A 6,000-nucleotide genomic window follows, 5' to 3' on the forward strand; every position below is an offset into this window, starting at 1 on the left:
CTGTCACGTGTGCTGCAGGTGTGTGTTTGTGTGTGAACCTGTGACAAAAACACATTAGGCCTTGTTCTCGTTTCCTAGGAAATATTAAGCAAAATTAAGGCTTCTCTGACTTATCTTGAAGGTTCTTGCGTCTTAGTTGTCATAGTTTCTTTAAAAGATTGCCTGAACTCAGTGATGATGATGAAAGTGGTTGACGTCTCTGATTCTTAGACGCCTTCTCGAAAGGATGCTGTTCATCCACGCAGGAGACAAAAGTCCTTTGTTGTCCAGTGGAAACCTTGAAATTAACTCCCGTCACGGCTGGAGACCACTGCAAATTGCAGCCTTTTTTTCTCCAGTGTAAGATACTTTTTAACTTCTTTATATTGAGCATTTTTTTAAAATTAAAAAAATATAATTTTTAAAGACCTCTCGCTAGCCCCTTAGAAAATTGCCCTCTCCATAAAAAATACTAGATCTTGATGTGCTTGGGAATATTAGTCAGAATTGCAATATAAGCCTTCTGTGCTTCTCCTACATTCCTGTTTCCTGTATCAATTTATTTGCTTTTACCAAGACAATCTTTTTTTCTCTTCAGTGCCATATGTGTTTTCTGAGGATTGCATACAGACACATACTCACAGGTATGTGCACTCCCTCTGCTCAGGCACAGTTTGAAAAAGTAGAGTTTCTGATGTTACTTTTTAATGTGAACAAAAAGCATTCTAATGGTGGGATTTTATAGGCTGGTGATATCTAGTTTTAACAGCTAAGGAGCTTATTCATCAACAAGATCATAAAAAACAGCAAAAGATCTTGAATTTGAAGTTTGGGGTTTTTTTTAAATAAATGTTGCAGCACATGCCAGTTTGTACTGTTTGTTTTCAATTACAGTATTTTTTTTTCACATAGCAAATGCTACATGGCTCTCTGGGGTGAATTTCTGATTCCAGACAGGAGGGCAGCCACCAGGAGGATTACAGGTATCTGTTGCCTAGTGCTTCCACACCTTTAGTCCTCTGTTTCACATCACTGCAATGCAATATCACTTGTAAGGTTCATCAGAAATTGTTCGCAATCTTCTGTCCCTTGTGTGAGCTCATTGGGAACACTTGATAGCCCTTGATTCACGAAACAGCCTTCATTAGATTTTTCAGATTCCCTGATTTGATACCCTCATTACATAATTAGTTTTAAATTAGAGGTAACCTGTGGGCATTTCCATAATGGTTTTGTTCTGGAAATATGCGCTTTTAAAACATCACTGTAATGGCAAATCTTGTAACTTAAGTCCTGGTTCTAAAAGGTTGCAACTGAAGGTACTGCAGAACTTTATTTTTTAAAAACTAAACCACGTTCCCTGTTAAGTTTCTAGGCTATTTTTAGACAGTTTCTATAAAAAGATTTTTTTAGGAGACAGTAGATGAGGTCTACCCCTCCCTGACGCATAATGTTCTGCGAGTCTATTCTTAGAAGCATGTTCTGATGGATTACAACTTTCTGGTAGGGAGACGGGAATTGCTTAAGGACAGCTCAGAAGCGTGACTACACACTTCTCCAGCATGTCTGGAGATGGAGTTATTAATAACTGCCAACAGCCTTGCTTGCTTCAGCAGGTTGAAGACAGCGAAGAGGGGAGTTGCTCACTCTGTATTGGCTCAACAGAAAGGAGGTTGTTCTCTCCCTTAACTTCAGTGATACTATGGAGGCACTGATGGTGATGAGTAGCAGACCTTTGGGACTTCATGTCTTTGAAAAACTGGAAAGGTTTGTTTCTGGGTTGCTCTCTCGCTAAACTATCATCTGTTCTTACTCAAACAGATAGTTAGAAACTTCTCCAGGAAATATTCTAACTGATAAAACAGTTGTCCTATAGTTAGGCAACAGATGCTGTGTAGTAATGAGGGCAAGGCTATGTTGGTTGGCTCTGTTTTAGAAGAACAAATTTATAAATCAGAGCTGGCATCTGGATTGGCGTGGGTTTTGTTTAAGCAGTTGCACACACCGCCACCCCGCCTTGCGGGAAATGTAAAATTGGGACTTGGCTGTTCTAGCTCTTTTGCTGCAGCAGCATATTTAGGAAATTGCTTCTTAGTAAATTCCTTCAGGCCGCTCATTAGCAAAATGACTGTAATAAATATTTATTTTTTCCTAGAAACCAATGTTTCAAAATCTTCCAGGAATAAGCATTTGGTTTCCTTTGTTTCGATTAAATCTGGAGTTGAAAAGGTACTATACCAGCCTACCTAGAAGTGGAACTGAGTTTGTGAATGGGTAGGTTTGTTTTATTGCAAAGATGGTTTCTTCACAAGGCAGATGGACAAACCTTCACTCCTGAAATAATGTATCTTAATCTTCGTAAGGTTATTCTATAAATTTAGGATACAAATTTCTAACGAGATATTGTAGTTTAGTTATGATCTTAATTCTCAAATCTTCTCAAGTTATGCTGTAGCCAGAGAGAGTTCTATGTTTTAAGTCAATCTGTAAACACCCAGAGTAAATGCCAACGCCTATGTCAATAGACTGTCTTCATTCTTTAGTAGGTCTCGTGCCATCCTGTCCTCTGTCCATCCAGTTACTGGTAAGGAGTCAAGCTGCAACTGTAAATAACAGATGACAAAACTAAAGTGCCTGTAGTGGTCATACGCAACTTAAACAATTTGTGTTCCTGTCGGTTACGGTCATTGAAGTAAGCAATATTATGCCTGTATTCAAGCAGCCACTTCATGAAAAAAAAATCAAAAGTTATTTGCTACAGCAAAGGCTCCTACTCACAGCATCCCATTCTGATATCCTAAGTTGGTAAAACATATAAGTGGTAGGGTGGTTTTGTTCGCTCAGTACAGTTCCACCCGGTACTGTGAGTTAAGATCATTTATTGTCCAGTGACTCTTACAATTAGCGTTAAGTGAAAAACTTCTGTGCCTCAGTTTCCCTGTTTGTACATAGTGATTGTAACAACTCTTGTAAAATACTCTGGGATTTATTGAAGAACATTTTTAATAAAAAAAAATCTAGATGTTACAGTGATAATTCATTCTGTATGCATCCATCCGGTTTTGCTGTTGAACAGACTTTCTACAAAACTTGACAAAAATATAAAAGTGCTTTTATGCAAAATAAAGAATCTGAGGTTTGAAATAGAGTTGTTATTGCAGTAAGACTTTTATAAGATTGTAAAGAGTGGGTGGGAGGAGGAAGTAAGATTAGTCAGCCACAGGCTCAGCTGGCCTGGATGCACCCACTCAGTGAGTAACTCGATGACAGTAAAAGCTGTCACAGGAAGATGGTCAGCAGCTGTGTTGAATTGTTCTGGTAGTATTAATTGCATAATTGCAATTATTTGTTTACCTTTTCCGCCTACAGTTACATTATAGAGTACTTTGTTGGTGATAAGGTGGTTGCCTAACTTTGTCCTCAGAACTGCTGTGATCCCCGCGATGATGTGATGGCCACAGATTTGCAGGCGAAGGATTGTGCTTTCCATCCTGGCCTTCACATCGGTGTGGTGGGACAAGATTGGCTCAGCCAACAGAACAGGTCACTGCTGTGGGAAGGGATAATCCTACACCTGCCACATCTCACTGTTTCCTACAGCTTCTCTTGTGCCAGCTCTGATGCCTCAGTGAGCTGGTCAGAAGGGTAACTCAGCCAAAGGAATCCTAACCCTGTACCGCAATAGATATGTACCAATGGAAGGAGGGGATCAGGGGCAGAGGGTAGAGTGCGGGGAAAGGGAGCAGGAGCTCAGTGTTGCCTGCAGCTTCTCCAAAAAGGATACGAGGCATCCAAAGTTGGGTTAATAACTCATGGACACTACAAGGGACAGTTTCGCTCCCGCTTGTGTTACTTGGCTTTTGTTGTCTCTGGTGCTTGCTAGATGCATCTGTAAGCCAAATCAATTCACCAGTCCAGCAGAAGACTGGACTAAATGGCTGGTTTTCTGCCAAATCAGTGCACTGAATCAGCCTAGCAGAATCTGACAAGCCCCAGGAGTGAAACACTGTGTGTGACAAAGGAGGGTAGAAGTGAGATGGGGGAAGTAAGAAGTCCTCTTTTTGACAGATTGACTCAGTTGTCTGGCATAACTTGACCTCAGATATGTGGTTTCACACTATCCCTAATACAGTGAACTACAGACAGCCCCCTTCTCACACCCCCAGGTATGGCTTCCTCTCCCCTTTCTTGTGCCAGACCTACACAGCTGCATGACTGCCTGTGGTTCTCGTCAGCTCACTGCTTACCCAGGAACTATTCATGCTTTTGAACAGCTCATCTTCCATGAGACCATGATGTGAGCTGAGGGAGCAGCGGTGTGTGGTAGAGGAGGAGGGCAGGAGCCTTCTTTAGCAGCGATGCAAATACAGAGTGGCATAACCCTGACATGAAACTACACCCTGCATAACCACTGTGGAGGCAGGCCTTGGTGGAGCTGGGGTGTAGGAAACTCTGATTTAAATGGGGACTACAGGTGACCTCAGTCTTATTGAATGCAGTACCTAAATTTCCTCTGAAATGCAAATGTAAATGTTGCTTTACAAAAGCCAACCAGCAGCAACTGTAGTGTGACAAGATCACTTTTCTAAAATGAACCTGTATTTCCAGGCACTCTGAACTCAGAAGCAGGGCATCAGGGAGCAACAGGGGTGGCATCACTCCCTCACCTGGCAGGTGAGCCAGGAGCCGAGCGCACCCCAAGGCAAGCCGAGTGCTGACCCCACTGATGGGGTGCAGCCCCACTGCACCAGAGGCGGGTGAGCGGAGCAGGGTGGTTACTGCAGCAGGTCCTGTCAATGGTCCAGGACACCAATGTTAGGCAAGACATGGTAACAGGCCAGGTCCAAAGCTGGTCCAGGAGCCCCTGCCTCTTGGGTAAGTGCAGCTGAGGTGTAGCTCAGAAAAGAATGAACACCCAGGCCCCTCAGAGGGTAAGCATGGAGGCCCCTATTGAGACCATCAACAGAAATTAAGGTCTATTTGTTCACTCAGCACCCTGACACAAAGCTGTGGAGTCAAAATAGCATCTAACAGAGCTTTTACTGATCTAAGGCCAGTACAACCACCCAGAGTCCTGTCTCATTTCCTTGAGCTGTTTATCAGTATATATCTGACAAAATACAGGTATATAATATTCCCAGATTTCCTCATATTCTGCCCAAGGTGCAGGGTTTATTTCAGGATATTAAGGGAGCAAACAGTTAGCAATTGCCAGTGGTAAAGGAGCATCAGACAGAACTCCAGGCAATGAGTCTTACGAAAAAATCTCAATTTAATTTAAACAAAAATATCAATCTAAATGACTGCCAAACACATAGCATCTTATCTTTCAACCTAGCAAAAGAAAAATACTGTGTTGAGTCAGGGAAGGCAGCTGTCTAAAGGCGGATGCATGACTTCATTAATTACAATACTCGAGATGAAAGCGAATTTTTTTTCCCCATCAAACCTTTATTTAAAAAAAAACAAAACCAAACCCTGAGACACTCTGCAATTTTTGACAAACTACAGATGTAGTGCTGTGGAAATCTCGCCTTTCAGATCTACTTTTTCTTCTTTTCTTTTCTCCTCTCTGTCCCCTCTCCCAATCCCTCCAAGAAACTTTTAAAACTTTTTAGGTGGTTTTAAGGGCATTGTTGTATGTTGAATGGTATTGTCATACATTTAATGGTATATGTGGCTTTGAAAAACTGTATGGATAAAGAATCCCTGTGCCATACTGCTCAGAATAAATAATCCGGCAGAGAAGAATAAATACATTTTAGCAACAACCTTGAACTTCAGAGTAGAGTGCTGAAGTACTATTCTACCCAGGGAAGCGGAAAGCAGAACCAGGCTGGGCTGGATCCCCCGTGGTGCTTCTCCAAGGATGTCTTCCAAAAGACATGCCAAATGGAGGATATGCACACAGAGTGGCGCAGGCTGCAGTCCAGAACCCAGTTACAGTGGCAATAATGGCTGGGTGGAAAATCTTGAAGGGCAAGCGTGGACACTGGAAGGTCATTGGGGTGGGAAAGCGCC

Source organism: Phalacrocorax aristotelis, chromosome 1, assembly GCF_949628215.1.
Source record: "Phalacrocorax aristotelis chromosome 1, bGulAri2.1, whole genome shotgun sequence".
Lineage (NCBI taxonomy): Eukaryota > Metazoa > Chordata > Aves > Suliformes > Phalacrocoracidae > Phalacrocorax > Phalacrocorax aristotelis.